The 20,261-nt window shown below is 42.9% G+C and overlaps 1 long non-coding RNA gene across 1 annotated transcript in view; it reads right to left on the bottom strand.

The window, feature by feature from the left end:
* Nucleotides 1-1,698: 1,698 nt before the first annotated feature.
* LOC137634678 (uncharacterized) overlaps nucleotides 1,699-20,261 on the bottom strand; it is a 38,891-nt gene continuing 20,328 nt past the window's right edge. The window contains exons 2-3 of the long non-coding RNA XR_011042557.1: nucleotides 12,175-12,300; nucleotides 1,699-1,804 (exon numbers count right to left, since the gene is read on the bottom strand). This is a non-coding gene — a long non-coding RNA (uncharacterized lncRNA). The remainder of the gene's footprint in view (nucleotides 1,805-12,174; nucleotides 12,301-20,261) is intronic.

Here is a 20,261-nt window from a genome sequence, read left to right as displayed (position 1 = left end):
CCCATCTGAATGAGGAAGACCAAGCTTTGCTGAAGGTAAGGACACACGAAGTTAGAGCTGTCGCAACTTCCGTGGCCTTTAAACAAAATAGATCTCTGCGAAGTATAATCGACGCAACCTATTGGAAAAGCAAGTCAGTGTTCGCGTCTTTTTATCTTAAGGATGTCCAGTCTCTTTACGAGAACTGCTACACTCTGGGACCATTCGTAGCAGCGAGTGCAGTAGTGGGTGAGGGCTCAACCACTACAATTCCCTAATTCCATAACCTTTTTAATCTTTCTCTTGAAATGTTTTTATTGTTGTTTTTGGGTTGTCCGGAAGGCTAAGAAGCCTTTCGCATCCTAGTTGATTTGGCGGGTGGTCAAAGTCATTTCTTGAGAAGCGCCTAGATTAGAGGTTTTGATGAGGTCCTGTTGTATGGGTTGCAACCCTTGATACTTCAGCTCCTAGGGGTCGCTCAGCATCCTAAGAGGATCGCGAGGCTCCGTAAGGAAGACGTACTTAAAAAGGCAGAGTAATTGTTCAAGTCGACTTCCTTACCAGGTACCTATTTATTTTGTTTAGTTATTTTGATAACTTCTAAAATGAAATAAAAATTCTTAGCTCATATGTGAAACATATTTTGCTGGTCCCTACCCACCCCCCTGGGTGTGAATCAGCTATTATAATCACCGGCTAAGTTAAATATTGAAAAATGTTATTTGATAATAAAATAAATTTTTGAATATACTTACCCGTTGATTATAAATTAAAGGACCCTCCCTTCCTCCCCAATAGAGACACAGTGGACCGAGGAGAAAATTGAGTTCTTTGTTTACAATGAGTACTGGGTATCTGAACGACAGATGGCGCTGTTGAGTACACCCCCTACCTGTGTAGCGATCGCTGGCGAATTGTTCCGTAGAGATTTTCTGTCGAGCAACAGAGTTGCAGCTATTATAATCACCGGGTAAGTATATTCAAAATTTTATTTTATTATCAAAATAACATTTTAACAACTATGATAACTCTGGCTAATTGTTAACAGGTAATAGCAATCCATTATTATTTGGTATATTCGTATTCACCATCTAGTTTGCAGGCAACTAAACAACTGATTGTGCTTGTTTGATATTAAATAATACTTAGGAAACTGTAAACTGGATATTAATCATAGTAAAAAACTAAAATGTTGATTTGGACCTATTTCCAAGTTAAATTTCTGGTGTTTAGAATTTACTAGAAAAAAACATTATCACACCGATGCATAGATTTAAAAACTAACTAACAATTGCTTTATATGCACCGACTTTGCAAAGATTAAGAGTGAATAAAATACTTTCTACTGGACTGAGTAAAAGTTAACAGCTTTAATAATTAAATTCATGGCTTCCAGAAATAAGCACTATGATAAACTTATAAATAATCTGGGAAAATCGTTGTTGAAAATTTCATATTACTTATTTAATATAACTCGTTACATGAACCTGTGAGATATAAATGGAGTAACCATTGTAACACACAATCTGCTAAAATCTCAATAACTCTGGTCAATTGAGTATTTCAAGATCTTTGTAGCACAGTAATGATATTTCTCATAAGATCAATTTAATACTCCAGAGGAATTTTATTACAGAATGGCTGCTTCAGTCGAGACGATTCGCCGGTGCTTCTTTTGAAATCAGAAACATTCTTGATTTTCTTTCAGTAGTAAATCCCCAATTACGAGCTGCTGATCATCTTGATGTCAATAGAAATAGTTCATCATACTTGGTGCAGTTTTATTTCCTGTTTTGAGCAGGAGGCTATTTATAATTTTCTTTGTCTGAAAAACAAATAAAAGATGTTAATTCCACATATACAGTACTGTATATCAGTCTTATTCAAATATTTTACTGTAGCCTACACTTCAATATCAAGACAATATTTTTAGTAAAATAATCTGCATAATGAATTGTAAAGAATATAAAATATTCTAATGTATTAACTATGAAACTGAAAATAATGACAAACTATGAATGTCCATGACATTTATACTAGCAAATATTAACAACTGAATGTAGCCTATACAATATCTAGTCAATAAAACGGATTTTGAGCGAAGCGAAAAATCTATTTTTGGGTGAGATAGCCATGGCGTCCTGATGGAAGGTTCCTTTTTGGTAGCTTCCTTGGGTATATAACTACTAAATATTCCCAGAGAATTTAACCACAGGTTATCACAGAATTCTAACTTCTGGAGCGAGTATCCTAAAGGTTTCCCTTTAAGACATCGTATATCAACGAGGGACGCATGTATTAACGCGCCACATAGCTATCTACACCCCACACACAGTTAGCACTTCAATGTGTAGGGGCGGAGAATAGCTGGGGAGCCGTTCCACAGCTAATTTCGTTCGTGGCTACTTTTGGTACTCGAGACGTAAACAAACGGGCGCCATTGCTAAATGACGTCACGTCCGTCCTCATCCTGATGCCAGTTGCTTGCCGATCACCATGATACAGCAGAGCAGGGTGGGACCTGAAAAACTGGACGAAGTAGCAGGGAGGGTCCATCAGGACCCCATGGCTATCTCACCCAAACATAGATTTTTCGCTTCGCTCAAAATCCGTTTTTTGGGCTCAAGCCATGGCGTCCTGATGGAAGAATACCAGAGAATCAATGTATCGTGGTAGATTTTCCCCTTTTAGTGTAAGTGCCGAGGGCTTTGAACAGGTTAGCATAGTAATCTCAATAGAAGAACCGTAGGGAAGAGACCTTCCTGCCCCCCTGGCAGTGAAGTCCCCACGGGCCATGCTGAAGATCAAAGTGGTCATCGAAGGGCTACCCACCTTGCTAGGAGAACATGAACTCGGAGACAAGACTGAATGGTTGGCATTCATATAGGAACATTCTCAAGGGCAGACAAGTGGTGGTTAGGCACTGTATGTGAATAGAGAATGGTCTGGTCTCTAAGGTATGATGTAAGTATTCGTGTAGGAATATTACATTGCAGAGGTGAGTATATCACAAGGGTTGAATCCTTAGTAATCTTCATCGACTATAAGAAGAAGGGGATAATAAAACTATGACAGTAATGTATTTCATAGTATAAGTAGGAGCGGATTGAGACGCACAAGTAATAAAATAGAAATCTTATTTCACAATTGCAGAATATGTTAAATAAATGCAATAGATATGTAAAAGTAATTTACAACAAATTATAATGTACATAGTAATGAAAGATTTGCTCTTGAACCTGAAAGAGAATTTCAAATTATTAGTAGGCACTCGTTCCAGAGGAACGTCAGTCTTTAAAATTAAAACACATCATGCTCTAGGCATGCGGCACTCATGTGACGACTATGACATTTCACCTGGGAGAAGAACAGTATATGAAAAAGCAATGGGAGAAGAACAGTATATGAAAAAGCACTAAGTGTTTTTGGAATCACTACGTATCACGCGAGGGTCAACATAGGCACCCGAGGAGTTAGAGTCCCAAGTAACTCACTGTTCTATACAGAGTTAGGTGCAGGTTTCATAACACTACCTGCGGCTACCACAAAATGTTTAACTTCATGCACTTGTTTCGCATAATGTTTGAAGAAAACACGCGAGGATTTCCAGCCTGTGAAACTCTTAAGGCTTTCGAAATCCATACTCTGAAAGAAATTCAGAGACGATGCAACTTTTCTAGGATCGTGACCGGCGGGTGTACTGTCAGGATCCGCTCTGCGAATGAAGTAGGTGATTTTCGCTCTTAGTTGTTTCAGTGACAGGTCGCTGCCCGATGTTTCTCCTTTGAAGAGTTGGCCTCCACCAAAGTCCGAAGTTCTACGAAGATAGACCTTGAGGCTCTCTACTGGACATAGAGAGGCATCTTCTTTCAGGGGGCATATTCTCCAAGGGCCCCATCTTTTGGTGGGTAATTCGTTTTTAGCGAGAAACGTCGGATCCGGGAAGAGGGTAAGGTCACCTGAATCTGTAAACAGAATGTGGCCCTCGTCCCTTGATAATGCCACTATTTCGCTGACTCGGGCTCCTGAGGCAAGAGCAAAAAGAAAGATAACTTTTTGAGTCAGATCCTTGAGAGGGCACGAATCATTGTCCAAGTTGGAGGCAAAATGGAGCACCTTGTCCAGAGACCAGGAGATCGGTTTTGTGGGGGTGCTGGGCGTAGACGAGCGCATGCTTTCGGCAATTTATTGAAGATGTCGTTGGACAGATCAATCTGGAAGGCATACATCAGTGGTCTAGTCAAGGCCGATTTGCAAGTAGAAATCGTGTTGGCTGCCAAGCCCTGTCCATGAAGGTGAATAAAGAAGGACATGCAAAAATCAATGGTGATTTCCGTAGGCTTTTTTGCCTTGACGAATGAGACCCATTTTCTCCAGGATGATTCGTATTGCCGTCTTGTGGATTCGGTCTTGTATTCCTCGAGGAAGTCTAGACTTTTCTTCGAGATCCCAAACCTTTTCTTCGCGGCTAGGGAGAGAAAATCATGAGATGAAGGTCCTTGATTTTCGATGATGAAGCGAAGGCAGTCGACTTCTGTACTTGCTGGGAGAGAACTGGGCCCGGGAGAGGGATCAGCGTGGGCTACAGCTCCAGGACCAGGGGGTGCCAATTGCTCCGGGGCCACTTAGGAGCCACTAGGGCCGCTGTCCCTTTGAAGGCTCTCAGCTTGGAGAGGACTTTCAGCAGAAGGTTGGTGGGAGGGAACAGGTAGATCTTGGACCCTCTGTTCCAGTCCAGTGACATGGCGTCCACCGCTTCTGCCTTGGGGTCCTCGTACGGGGCCACATATCGAGGAAGTTGATTGTTGTCGCTCATTGCGAAGAGATCGATCTGAAGTTCTTGGACTTGGTGAGAGATGAAGGAGAATGATCTTGCGTCTAGAGACCATTCCGACTATCGGGCTTGTCCGGGATAGAACGTCCGCCGTCACGTTGCGGAATCCTTGTAGGTGAACTGCAGACAGGTGCCATTTCTTCTTCTCTGCCAGACGGAAGATTGTCAGAAGCACCTGATTTATCTGGGGCGATCTTGAGCCTTGGCGATTGAGACATCGAACTACCACCGAGTTGTCTAGGGTTAGACGAATATGGATCGAGGGAGGCGGGGAGAGTTTCTTCAGCGTTAGAAGGACCGCCATGGCCTCCAAGATGTTGATGTGAAACGTCTTGAATAGGGGAGACCATGTGCCTTGAGCCTGTTTTTGGTGGGAGTGACCTCCCCAACCCTCCAGCGAAGCGTCCGTGTGGATGTTGAGTGATGGAGGTGGGTGTTTAAGAGGGATGGACCTTTTCAGGGCCATTGCTTCCGACCACGGCTTGAGGAGAAGCCGAAGTCTGTTTGGGAGCCGTCTCTTGAGGTCTCTTCGAGCGATGGATGCAGAACGTCTCCAGACTTCCGCGGCATCCTTTAGCTGTGCACGTAGCACTGGGTTTGTCACTGAGGCGAACTGTAGAGAGCCTAGAACTCGTTCCTGCTGATGTCTTGAGATCCGTTTGGATTTCAGCAGTCGCTTGACAGACCCTGCTATTTCCTTCCTTTGCTTCTGGGGAATGGAAAGGCGGTGTGACTGAAGGTTCCACTGGATTCCTAACCATTGGAACTTCAGAGCTGGAGAGAGGCGAGATTTCTTCGCGTTTATCTTGAATCCCAGGTGTTCTAGGAACTGGGTGACTTTGCTGCAGTATCTTAAACAATCCTCGGGCGATGGAGCCCAGACTAGCCAGTCGTCGAGGTAGGCCATCACCTGGACGTCTCGGAGGCGGAGCTGTTGTACTATGGCGTCCGCCAGCTTTGTGAAGATCCGAGGGGCCACGTTGAGGCCGAAGGGCATGGCCCTGAAGGCGTAGCTTTTCCTTTGGAGTCGAAATCCTAGGTAGGAGGAAGCGTGGTGGTTCATTGGAACGTGCCAGTAGGCATCCCAGGTCTATGGAGACCGTGTAAGAACCTCGAGGCAGAAGGGTTGTGGAGGATTTATTTTTCTTTATTTTATTTTTGTTTTTTGCCAAATCCTGAGAGAGAGAGAGAGAGAGAGAGAGAGAGAGAGAGAGAGAGAGAGAGAGAGAGAGAGAGAGAGAGAGAGAGAGAGAGAGAGAGAGCGAAAGTAGTTAGAGAATGATTGTTTGTGGTGAGAAAGACTGTCGGTACAAATGAGGTTGTTTGTTTACATTTTTTAGTTAGGTTACGACAGTGGTGAATGTTTCGGAGCGAATGCTTTTTTTATTTGACTGCAGCTTGAGACAGTTCGTTTGTGAAGCTGGATTATATTTATATTTTTCTGACCAGCGTGGAAGTGTTTAATTATTGATATTCTAAGCCGTGATTCCTCCTTTGGTGAGGCTAACTCCTTTGGAGAGACTCAAGTTTAGAAAGCGGATTATTGTTGATGACCAGGCCTGTAATAAAGGATTGCATATAGACTTCGCTACAGTATTTGATTGCTCAACTGTTGATGACCTGGCCTGTATACGATTTTTCTTTTGGACTGTTTTTTGGATTTCTGAACGGATGATGACTTGGCCTTTGAATTAGGATTGCTGATGATGATGATGATGAATATGATGATGATGATAACAATGACCCCAATCAGGGAAGTAGTGTGTACAAATTGCCACCCAGTGGAATAGTTGACCACCAAGTGGTGGTACTGGTAGTTTGCCATAAAAGACAGTTTGGCTTGTGTTGAGGACAGTGTCAGTGTCCTATAAAATAATATATATAAATAAACATATATTTTGAGTTGGTGTGCGGTTTAGATTTAAGTTTGTTAGGGTTTTTGCGTTTATTTGGATGGGGTTTATGGTATATATAGTGTAAAGTTTTTGAGGCTCGTGATTCTAGTTTAAAGTGTTAAGTTTTGATTGGTTTAAAGTATTTATTTTGAATGTGGATGGTTTATGATTTATTTTAAGTTTTAAGAAATATAGATTTAAGGTTATGTGTTGTTTTTTGTGTCCTTTTGTCTAAGAGTCCAGTTTTAGATATCGTAAGGGGAAAGTATGTGTTGAGGAGACCATTGTCAGTAAGTGTGATTCAAGGGTGTGGGGCTTGTTCTTGCAACATCCCGCCACAGGGTCCTTATCTGTTGAAGAGTCAGCATCTTGAACTTATTGTTCACTATGAACTTGTTGAGGGGGGATAAGTCTAGAATGACTCTGAGCTTGTCGGAGTCCTTCTTGGGGACGCAAAACAGTCTCCCTTGGAACCTGGTTGACTTTACCCTCCTTATCACCTTCTTGTTCAAGAGATCTAGGACATATTCTTCCAGAAAGGGGGTTGATTGTTGGAAGAATTGCTGGAAGGTTGGGGGTGGTTGAGTCCAACTCCAGCCTAGACCCTTCTTGACGATGCTGTGTGCCCAGGGATCGAAGGTCCAACGATCCTGGAATTGGCGGAGTCTTCCTCCCACCGGAAGCACTTCATTGCTTCTGGTGTCCCGAGGGTTTACTGCCTCAGCCGCTAGCTCCCCTTCCTCCTCTGCCTCTGGAGGGACGGCGAGATGCGTCTCTGCCTGCACCTCTGCTTGAGCCCCTACCTTTGGGACGAAAGGTAGTCGTCTGTTGCTCGAAGGCAGGGGTGAAAACCGGTGACTGGGACAAGACCGGTTGGGTGACCAGCTGAAAGGTCTGCTGTGGCTGAGCAGCCACTTGGGGAGTAGCGGGTCCCGGAAACTGCCGTCTCTGTTGACGTTGCTGGGGTTTTGGCTTGGAGGATTTCCTCTTAGGTTGAGGGCCATCGTCCTGAGAGGATTTCCTCTTCTTCGACATGCCCCATTTGTGGAGAAGGTTCCTGTTCTCGGTGGCTGCCTTGTCGGTGATCTCTTTCACAAGATCAGATGGAAAGAGGTGCTTACCCCAGATGTTGGAGGAAATCAGCCTCCGGGGTTCGTGTCTCACTGTGGCACTTGAGAACACGAATTCACAACAGGCTCTCCGAGCCTTCATGAAGCTGTACAAGTCCTTAACTACAGTCGCTAGATGCGTTTTGGCGAGCACCATGTAGTGGTCGGGGACTCTAGTGTCACCGGCCATGACGTCAAGCTGTACCTGGAGGGACATGGATGCGGCGAGCCTTTCCTTCGTGTCTTGTTCCCGACGAAGTAGATGGTCATTAAGTTTCGGGAGGTCTTCATTAAACTGACTTCCAGCAACGTCAGGATCTAGTTTTCCCACCACGAAGGTATGCTGGATATCCTTCCAGTGTCGAACATCGGGGGGAGTCACCAGGGAGAAGGGTCTGCACTCCTCCAGTGCAGGGTGAGGTTTCCCTTCTTCCACTGCCTTGTGTACCGCAGCGAAGGCCTTTTCCATGAAGGGAAGGATCGCATCATCAGGTGCGACGTAGGTAGGGTGCTTCTTGCTCAGTGCCGGAAGCTTTGAGCAGGTAAAACCCCTACTTTTAAAAGCGTTGGCCAGCATAGCCTGGGCCTTCGGGAGATCGAACACTATCACCTCCTTAGGTTCGGTCTCTTCTTTAGAGGCAGGTTCGGACCGAAGCCGGACGTAACAGTCCGGATAAGCCTCAAAACTCGGGAAGAACTCCACTTATTCCAGGGCAACCGAGCCGACCTTCTCACTGACGAAGATCCTGCCCGTTGCGATAGGCATATGCTCAGCATACCTCCAGGGGTTGGCGTGCGAGCATGCCGGGAGGTCCTTAACCGAAATCCTTTTCGGCTCCTTGGAACTTCCCATGGTCCTGATGTACTCGTGTGTCTCACGGAGTTTCTTGTCCATAAGGGCTTCAAGCATACGGAACATCTCCTGGGCGCTGGGTGGGATGGGGTCCGGGGTGGCGGAGGTAGACGGGAGAGATACTTCCGTCGGTGTAGGAGTTGGGCGGTGGTGGAAGGCGGAGCGACCTCCTGCTCCGACTCGGTGTATTCCACTTGGTCCTCCTCATAGTCCAATTCTTCGGCCATGAGGTTCCTCTCCGTTGTCTCCGACACCTCCGACATACGCTCCGCGTTGTCGGTATCCAGGCGACACTCGTGCATGGACTGGGCCATGACAACATCGGGTTCCATTGTGATCTGGACGGTGGGGATCTGATCCTTGGGGACCGCAGAGTCTGGGGATGCCTTTGGGAACAGTAAGGCCCTCAAGTCTTCAGTGGCAAGGTACGGTCCAGTGGCGTTCTTCTGGAAGCCACGCACCCATTTGCGTAGCTTCTCTCGAGAAGCGTCCCTAACCTCCGCTGAGGGAGGGTTATTGAATGCCTCGACCAGGCGTTCCTGGCAGACCGTACAGTTCTGCGGGTCCCAGAACTTCAGATCACCTCTCTTGTTGGCACAAGGGGCGTGAGTCCTACACGCCGTGTGCCCATAAAAGTGCGAGCGCTTCACTGCACAGAAGCCGTGGTCGCACTTCACGTGCTCCTCCTGTAAGAGAAAGAGAACATGAGTATGGGGGAGTCATAAGAATGACTTCTATTCTAAAGTTAAATATTAAATGATTAATCTTTAACTTAATATTAAGTGTGATGATCAGAGAATGGGCGGAAAGGAAGGAGATACACATACTCCGTGTAACCCGCCCGGCTGGTTACCGTGACCTTATCCATAGACAATTTGTTGTGACTGAGGGCACAGGATAAAATTCAATAGAATGCCAGGAAGGCAGTGGGAATTCTATTGGGAATTACCAAGGATATAAAACTGGGACTGAGGCCACTCAGACCCTAGAATTGGGAACGTAGAAGATCCCATAGGGTAACGGTTTCCGGCAACCAGCTGTGCTAAGATACACACAGCATGCTGGAAATCTGTGATATGCAAGAAGACAGCATGGTTACTAATAGAACGGTAAGATAATACCTATCTATTTATGTAATCAAACCATCTGGTTGCGATGTAGGGCTATCAACATGAGATGATAGCTAGTAGAAGGGGTGAAAGTCGTTTTGACGCCTCCGGAAGGCTCCGGCAGACCGACGGCACGCCGGAGGCCGCTCCAGCAGTGTTTCTGGCATTAGGGAAGACAAATATAAAAGTCAGGGGTAATACCAGGATGGCGGCCGCCGGCACAGCAGCGGCTCCGGCAGCCGAAGGTTGCCGGCTTGGTGACAGGGACAAGGAGGGGTATAGCAGAACCGGACTGCCGGCAGTGGATGCCGGCACTCCGGGGGCCGGACCGGTGGACGGACGGACGACCGAAGCTATGAGGTAAGAGGGAAGGCCATCGGCTGGACGCCGACGGGAGGCGGCAGTCCCCCGGCACACGGAGGACTGACGGCCCAGAGAGCAAGTGATATGTTACCAAGGTAGGAGGTGGGTATCACCGACAGGGGAGGCGGCAAGGGACCGGCACCAGGATAGTGAAGGAGACAGGAGGAGGGATGTAGGGGTACGGCCACGGACCCCAAGACATCCCACCTGAGTGGGTGTACCCATGATAGAGGCTAGCCCTATCACCCAGAAGCAGGGGCCGCAGAGGACCGGGAGCCAGGGTAGCCCAAGGGAGGGCTAGGGAACACTCAAGAGGGGGGGAGAACCCCTGTGGACAAAACGCATCAAGTGGCTAACCCCATAGGACACTATGAAGGGTATATGTACCAGAGCGGACTGCACACAGGAGCTCAAGGTAGCCCTATCAATTCACCCTAAGGAGGAGTTGTAGGACAGGGGACAGATGGATATAGACTAACCTAAGTATAGGCTAGGCCATACAAGAGATAGGTGGGGAGGGGAGAAGAGAAGGGTCTTCTATGGAGGAGGCTCTTTACCAAAGCGGCCACCAAGGAAGGGAGGACGCTCCCTAGCCTAAGATAAGGCAGCCTGTCAGAGAACGGTGCATGGGTATCGTTTCAGCAAGGTACAGAACTAACTCCCGCCAAACATAACCTAGAGCAGGGATGTTACACCCTGAACTAGGAAGGATGGAAGACGTATCGCTATTGCAGGAAAGGTCGGAGACCTAGCCCCAGCAATAGAGGAAGGACGTGCCGTTCCTTATTCTCGGACGCAACCCTAAGGGGGGATCATTCCCTTAGGGAGGACAGAGAAGCGATATATACTCTGATATGATCTTGATCCCCTTACATGGTAGGGGGAGCAAGGCTACACAGAGGGGATGCCCTGAGGCAGGGGATGAAGGAAGCATATAGGGGTCCTACTTGTAGGTTAGGTTAGAAAGGCACACTATCTAACCTATCCCCTATATGGTCCCTGAAGGCGAAAACACTTGCATCACAGTCAATACTATTGTAAAATAATGCCACTATCTTCATAATTAAACCTAGGATCACTGAAATATATCATGCATGAACACTGATGTTAGGCGCTCTGGCCTAGGGGCTAGACTAGCGAACTGGTATGGGGTAAGATGATGACCGATAACAAGGCGTCAAAACACGATATATAAAGTTCCTAGCTATGAAGACTAAATAACTAATAGTATCGATTAGTTAAAGAGGCCGGAAAACGCTGTTGAGGCTAGCTAAATAAGGCATGCAAAACAACAGCGACGCCATAAAATGGCGGGTCCGGTCGAGGCACAGCTCTGCCACAAAACATCAAATATCTCGAAAAGTAAAATTTAATTTACGGTCAGAGCTTATTTAAACAATACTGGAACCTTGTTCTCAACTTTCCAGAAGAAGGCGAGGCCGAGGGTAGAGACATGGCTAAGATGCAAGTCGATAAAGTACGCACAGGGAAAAATCCGACTAGTAAAGCAAGCTACTAAACGAAGGATGAGGACGGACGTGACGTCATTTAGCAATGGCGCCCGTTTGTTTACGTCTCGAGTACCAAAAGTAGCCACGAACGAGATTAGCTGTGGAACGGCTCCCCAGCTATTCTCCGCCCCTACACATCGAAGTGTTAACTCTCTGTGGGGTGTAGATAGCTATGTGGCGCGTTAATACATGCGTCCCCTGTTGATATACGATGTCTTAAAGGGAAACCTTTAGGATACTCGCTCCAGAAGTTAGAATTCTGTGATAACCTGTGATTAAATTCTCTGGGAATATTTAGTAGTTATATACCCAAGGAAGCTACCAAAAAGGAACCTTCCATCAGGACGCCATGGCTTGAGCCCAAAAATAGATATTATTCAAAGTAAATATATAACAGTTTCAAGAATTTAATAAGTGCAATGAAAATTAAGATCAATTAGAAATTGATAATGGAGATAATGTCATACAAATATTAACTAAAATTGTATGAATAAATATTCTAAAAACTATAACTTTCTTACCCACAGTAACATACAAGAGATGCTGGTAGGCTTTTTTTATCCTCTCCATTAGTAGCTTACATATCCATATGTAGTTAGTTATTTATAGCTTCATTATGTTTTACGTCATATCACCCTGCAGCATTTCTGAAATGAAACGTGAGGATTAAAAAGGATTAAAAGGAACTCATCAGTAAATAAGATAAAACCAGCAATCAAAGCTTTGAAAAATTCAAGAGACTAACATTTTTATTATAATATCAATGTTATATAATGGGGATTATCATCACAGGAACAAGCAGCTCAGATAAATGGATATAGAATGTACTGAAGGATGGAAAAAGGGACAGTTTTGACACCTAAGGATAAAGATAAAAGATAAACTAGATAAAGAGAATTAAAAAAATGTTGGTAGAATTGAAAGGTTTGAATACTTTATCATCAACAAAGCTTTGAAAAATCAATGACGACCAACCAGTATATGTATTTATTCTTCCATCATCAATGCAATCCTAATAGATTGAAAGGTTTGTAGCAGAGAAAGGATTTATTTTTTTTTTAAATTTTTTCTCTTCCATTCATCTCAACCCTGCCTTCATTGATTAAATAAAGTAATACTCTCACTGTACAACATGCATGAGAGAGAGAGAGAGAGAGAGAGAGAGAGAGAGAGAGAGAGAGAGAGAGAGAGAGAGAGAGAGAGAGAGAGAGATTGAATTGAATTGAATATGGGATTTAGGCATTAAGCCAAGCACTGGGGCATCAAAGGCCATTCAGCGCTATATAACGAAAATCATTCAATCATATCTGTACACTCACACCATTTAGTATCATTTTAACCTTTAATACAAATCGTAACACTTTCATACAATAAAATCTAGATGTGAAATAAATAGGGATTAAAAGGGTAAAATAAATAAATAAATTAATAAAATCAATCATAGCTCGTAATATAACCCAATACTTTGTATAAATTTTCTCAAGTTCAGGGTATTACAGTTTTCCCCCAGTATATCTCTTAACGGTTTGTCCTGGAGTAAATGTGTCCTCCTCTGGAGATTAAAAACAGGACAATCGACTAAAATATGTTTAACATCCATTGTCACTTGACAGGTATTACAAAGAGGGGCCTGTCTCCCTTCCCCACTCTTCATTAAATAATTGTGCGTTGCATGTGTATGGCCAATACGCAGCCTAGTTAAAATAATGGTATCCCTTCTACTTGTAGAATTACAACATGACCATTTATCCACCAATGGGTGGATTTGTTTCAATTTTGTATTGGTGGTCAGTTCAGACCATCGAGCTTGCCACTTATTTTTACAGTAAAGATGAATCTCACTTTTAAGATCTTTGTAAGGAATACTCAAGGGGGATGGATTACTTAGCCCTGAAGCTTCCTTTGCTGCCTTATCAACTTGTTCATTCCCATCCACCCCAACATGGGCAGGGACCCAACAGAAGTGAACACTGATACTCTTCCTAGATTGCAGAAGTACTAACCAGTCCTGCACCTCTTGTACTAGATGATGGCCTGGCATAATTTGTTTTAATGAGAGTAAAACACTATTGGAATCCGTAAAAATTGTATAAAAACTATTTTGGTTGCCATTTTTAAAAATATGTTGGACTGCGAGAATTATTGCGTACAGCTCAGCAGTAAAAATTGAACAAGAGTATGGGAGTTTCCTTCTAATAACAATATCCCCCATCACAGCTGCACTTCCAACTCCTGCAGCCGATTTGGAGCCATCTGTAAAAACATGTTTCCCATGATGTTGAGCAGCATGATTTAAAAACTCACTTTTCATTACCCTACTAGGTAAGGTATTTTTCCCTCCTGCCGTAAAACATACTTTAACAGGTGGATTACACCAAGGAGGAGACTTGGGATATCCTACCTCTGCTATCTGTGCTGTTAACAAGCCTACTTCTCTAGCATCATTTTTCAGCTGTACTTCCAAAGGCTTAGGCACTCTAGATCTGTTAGGAGCCCGATCTAAAGGCGCCCTAACATATTTACAGTTAGGATTGTTTCTCACAGCAAGGGACCTAGCTAAAAACCTCAAACTCAACTCCTCTCTGCGAATGGAAAGGGGAGGTATGCCAGAATCAACATAGAGACTGTCAATGGGAGATGTTCTGTAAGCACCTGTGCAGATGCGAAGCCCAGCATTGTGAACAATATCAAGTTTTCCAAGTAAAGTCTTTGTAGCTGACCCATATATTTGGCATGCATAGTCTAACTTGCTCAGACACAAAGATGTATAAATTCTAAGCAAAGTTGTTCTATCAGCACCCCAATCAAAATGCGATATCACTTTCAGAATGTTCAGTGACTTCTTAACCCTGATAGATAGGTCATTTATATGGGGACCAAATGTCATTTTCTTGTCGAAAATGACTCCAAGAAACTTGACACTATCCTCATATGGCAAAATACAATCATTTAAGAAAAGGGTGGGGATCTCTTCCCTTTTACGAGTACGAGTAAAGCGAATGGCTTTGGTCTTCTGAGGAGAAAACATGAATCCGCGAGAATTTGCCCATGCGGAAGCAGCATTTATTGCAATTTGAAGATTTTGGCATGCTTGTAGTGCAGATGATCCACTACAATAAATTGCAAAGTCATCGACAAATAGTGATCCTTGTATGCCAGGAGGTATGTGACTAATGAGACTATTAATAGCAACAGCAAACAAGGTCACACTCAATACGCTGCCTTGGGGGACACCTTCTTCTTGCATGTAGGATGAAGATAGTTCTGACCCTACTCTCACTTTAATGGAGCGGTTTGATAAAAATTCTTCAATAAAAGAGAACATATGTCCTCCTATACCCCACGAGGCCAATTGCTTTAAAATACCACCCCTCCAGGTGGTGTCATATGCCTTTTCAAGGTCAAAAAAGACACCCACCACCTGGTTTTGGTTAGAAAAAGCATTTGAAATTTCCCTTGATAACATCAGCAAAGGGTCTAGAGTACTTCGGTTCTTCCTAAAACCAAACTGTCTGTTAGATAAAAGATTTTTTGATTCTAGATACCACACAAGTCTATTGTTGATCATTCTCTCAAATAGTTTGCATATGCAACTGGTCAAGGATATGGGCCTATAACTAGATGGCAGTTCTGGGTCTTTACCAGACTTGTGGCCTGGAATTACAATTGAAGTATGCCAGGAATCAGGAGATGTATGGGAAGCCCATAGACCATTAAAGGTTTCTAATAAAAATTCCTTGGTATCCACTGGAAGATGTGATATCATTTCATACCGGATGCCATCCTCACCTGGGGCAGTTAAAGAAGAGCTGGAGATAGCATTTTGCATCTCCTCCATACTAAAAGGCAGGTTAAAAGCTTCAGTATTTGAAGAAGCAGGAGGAACAACAGATGTTGATGCTCTAATTTGTTGAAATGCTGGGGAATAGTTGTCAGCACTTGATACATGAGCAAAGTGCTTAGCAAGAACCTCTGCTACATCTTTGGGGTCAGATATATATCTATTATTTTCCCTTAATATTGGTAGAGGCTTAGGGACGAATTTACCTTGAAGTTTTCTAATCTTGTCCCATATTTCCTTTGAAGGAGTTTTGGTATTAATATTAGATATATATTTCTTCCAAGATGCTCTCTTTGCTTTTTTAAAAATTCTTTTTTGTTTGGCACAGGCTCTGAGATATGCTATTCTATCTGCTAAATAGTTTGTCCTCAAGTATCTTCTGAAGCAAGTTCGGGTCACTTTTCTTGCGTTGGCACATTCTTTACTCCACCAAGGAACTACAGAGCGATGAAGTAAACCGCATGTTTTAGGTATAAACTTGCTAGCATTATCATCAATAATATTTTCAAGATGTTGATAGGCATGCACTGGAGATGTAAATTCATCATATTCTTTATCAGTGTGTGAACAGTTTTCATAAGCTGCCCAGTCTGCCTCATCTATCTTCCATTTTGGTGGACACTGAGAAGGAAGATTATGGACATAATTTAACATTATTGGCCAATGGTCACTGCCATGTAGGTGTTCATTTACTGACCAAAGGTAGTCCAATCGAATGGATGAGGAACAGATTGACAAATCAATGGCTGATGTAGAGTTGTGGAATACATCATACCTAGTTGGAGAACCATCATTCATTAGTATTACATCATTGTTGTCGATTAATTCTTCAACAAGATTACCCCATCTATCGCACACATTTCCACCCCATAAAGTATGCTTTGCATTAAAATCACCCATTAAAATAAAAGGGGCAGGAAGCTGATTGATCAAGTCTTGGAGGTCAGAAAGTCTAAGCCTTCTTGGATTACCAGCATGATCTAAGAGGAAAAGTTCTAAGGATGGTTCAATATATAGCGAGCATAAAGTAATTTTTTTCCCGATATGAGTTCTAACTGCACATGCCTGTAGTGGTGTATTGAGTGGGATTGTTTCAAATTTTACAGATTTGTGAATAATAAAACCTGTACCACCTTGAGCTCTTGCAGCTTGCAAAGGAGGGGATCTACAAAGATGATAATTGAGTCCAGGATTAAATGGTTTGTCACCGATCTTGGTTTCCTGTAGGCAAATTACCTTCGTGTCTGAGTCCCTGGTTAAAGTTTTTATTTGCTCAATGCTAGTACTTAGACCTCTGCAATTCCACTGGATGATAGACATTATCTTTTGTTATTATTTTTCTTTGTCTCATTTGTCTTTTGGGACTTTTCAGATGAAGCCATGTAAGGCCTGGAGATGGAAGGCTTTACTAGGCCACTACTCTTCTTTTCTTTCTTTCTAGAATCTTTATAAGAGTCAACCTTAGGATCATGAGCAGTAGGGCACTTACCTGACTTAGATGAAGGTGAGGATGATGGGGACCTTTTCCTCTTTGGAAGATCTTGTTTTCCAATCTCCATCAAATCAGGTAGAGATTCTGCCTGAGACAATACATTTAAGGTGGTGGAAGCCACATTGGCTTCCTTGGAGGATTGTGCTAGAACTTCTACAGTTCGAGCACTTAACCCAGAAGGCTGGGCTACTACCTCTAGGAGAGATGCTCCTATCGGTGACAATACTTTTGGTGTGTTGGACACCATATTGACCTCTTTGGAGGTTTGTGCTCTGGCTTTTATAGCCTGAGCACTTGACCCAGATGGCTGGGCTACTACCACTAAGGGAGATGCACCTGACGGGCCAGGTGCTGCCACTGGTCCCCCTGTGGTAGTAAGGGGTAGTGGATTATAATCTTTTGTTGGCATCTTAACCGCGCGAGCAAAATTAAGTTGCCGATTGAGTAAATGCTTTGCATAACCTACACTTATATGTTCAGCATTTGCTTTCAAGATTGCAGCTTCTTCATTCTTGTATTCTCTACATCTTTTATCATTTGGTTTATGATTATCTTTACAGTTTGCACAGGTTGTATCTCTGTTGCATTGGCCATGTTCTAACAAAGAACAGTTAATACAGATCTTCGTATTATTGCAGTACCGGGAAGGGTGACCGTACTTGAAACAATTAAAGCATTGTAAAGGCCTAGGTTTATATTCTCGAACACGTACTCTTTCATTCTCAATAATTATATGATCTGGTATAACAGGGGTTTCAAATGTTAAAACTACCATGCTTGTTTGAGGGATCTTACTTACTTTCCAAACATTAGCAGGGCACATGTCCAGAATTTCTGGTTCTGAGAATTCATATAGATCTTTATCAAAAACTACTCCTTTACCATAGCTGAAGCTCATATGTGGTTTAATATCCTTAATAGGATCAATTTCTGCAATCTTCATGCCACAAAGCATGTGAGCTTGAGTATCTGATTTTGCATTAATCAAAACAGATTGCTTACCGTATCTACTAATATCCTTACTTTTAATTAATCCAACTTTTTTTTGTATAAATTTACTAATCTTATAATAGTTATAATTATCTATCTTTCCAGATGCAATTATCCATGTTGGGGGCTTGGGGGTTCTTACTTCTGGAAGTCTATGCTCTATTTCTTTTTCCATCCATTCTTCTGGTTTATATACCTCTAGGTGTCTTGGTGCTTTATCACATAAAGCCCCAGAAATCAAACAATTGTCAATTTTTATGCTCTCTAAATTTTTATTTGCTTCTAAAGCAATCTCAAAACTTGAAAATGATACCCAAGCTTCCCAAAAGCCTTTACTACCATTAAGCTCCATTAAAATTTCTTTGATTGCTCCAAATCTACAGAAGGCTTCATGAATTATGTCATAGCTACAACCAATTGGTATGTTTTTTAAGTGGAGAATTTTCAGATTTTTTGTTGGATCTGGTAATGAGCCAGAACCAGAGAGTAAAGTATTACGGTTATTACAAGCATCATTTTCCACCAGTGTCGATAAATTGTCTTTAACAACACTGGTCAGAGAAGTATTGTTGGAGGAATCCTTTTTATTGCCGAGGTTGTCAACAGAGCTTTCCCTGTTTAAACAAGCAGAAGTCGTCAACGGTGTCTGGGGTTCGCCATTTGATCCAGGGGTACGGGGAATATTAAGTTTACTCATTAATTATTTTTTCAGGGGGAGGGAAGGGGTCATAATAACAATGAAAAAAAAACAATGGAAAAAAATATAGTTTAAGGGAGAGAAAAAATTAAGACTGTCTGAAATTCCAAAGAAGACACCGTTAGCCTTTCCTGGAATTAATTTCTCCACCAATGACACCTGTGAAAGCTGCTTACCAAATGTCCACTCCCTACCCTACCACAAAGGGATGGTACCACTATGATTAGAGTGGCTCAAGTGTATGCCAAACCCGCTTGATGGGACTGAGAGCATTTCAAGAATACAATCATCCCCACTCTAATCATAGTGGCAGGCAAACCGGACAGAATGCCGAGAGTCCTATCTCTATAAAATCGCCAACCCCTGGAATCCGAAGGCCAAATTTCCTAAGAGATAGTTCCGCGTGCCAGTATGGGAATACTGACACTCCTAGGTGTCCAAACATTTTCGGGCAGTTGGCAAGACCACCACAGCTCCCACAATTGATTTTGAAATAAAAACCGATCATGGATACAATGTCCCCTCTAAAAAACCTGGACAGTGAAATGGGTAAAAGAGTTTTGACAGCAAGGTTGGAGACAGCTGATAATTATGAAGGAGGAATAAGCAATAAGAGGTAATAGAAAAAGAATGAGAGAAATTTAGAGTCAAACTGAGGAAAAGAAATTCCCCAGTTCGAGAGCCCTCTTGCCCGTCACAAGCCTTCAGCACGGGAATGATATGCCGTGCTGAAGCCCAATGACTTCATCAAGGCATTCTCTCGTTAAGAGGGAGAGAGAGACTTGTTTTCTCTTGTTCTTTCAAATCTCTGCGACAAACTTATAAACAATTTGAAATGAGAGAGAGAGAAGAGAGAAGAGAGAGAGAGAGAGAGAGAGAGAGAAAGAGAAAGAGAGACTTGTTTTCTCTTGTTCTTTCAAATCTCTGCGACAAACTTGTAAACAATTTGAAATAAGAGAGAGAGAGAGAGAGAGAGAGAGAGAGAGAGAGAGAGAGAGAGAGAGAGAGAGAGAGAGAGAGAGATCATAAGCGGTTATTCCCACCCTACTTAATCCTTTTTCTGTTCAGTTAAGCAAGTGAACTGGTAAATTTAGGAAATCTAGCCATCTGTATCGACATACTTTTGATGAAGCTACATTTTAAAATTTACTGTAGAAAATAAAGTATAACCTTTCACATATTTGGGGTTAGCAGGTGTCAAACATTTTTTGTTAAAAAGCTATTCTTTAGGACAATATAAGTGGACATTTTAGTTATTTCTAATTATTTCGAGGCCTGAACTCAACCTTCCATATGTAGATCGATCAGTTCACCTACTACATGTAGTTCTTGAACTCTACCAACCCTAACGTAAATCACACTACCAAACAGGAAGGGGAATGAGGTTGGGGGCTGAGGCAGCAGTGGATTTACTGCCTTACTGTCCCTCAACCTTACGCCTATTGTGAATTCAGTATCTGATTTTTCTATACTGTATCTTACTATGCAGTATATACAGTACCTATGTCATAGCTTTGTTATACAGTAAAGTTGAATTCCATTTGACTTTTCCAAATGTAATGAAGTAAATTTCTAACTCAAACAAATC

Source organism: Palaemon carinicauda, chromosome 45 (genome assembly GCF_036898095.1).
Source record: "Palaemon carinicauda isolate YSFRI2023 chromosome 45, ASM3689809v2, whole genome shotgun sequence".
NCBI classification, from domain to species: domain Eukaryota; kingdom Metazoa; phylum Arthropoda; class Malacostraca; order Decapoda; family Palaemonidae; genus Palaemon; species Palaemon carinicauda.
Note: the sequence above shows the minus strand (reverse complement) of the source record. Positions and strands in the feature narration are given on the sequence as shown.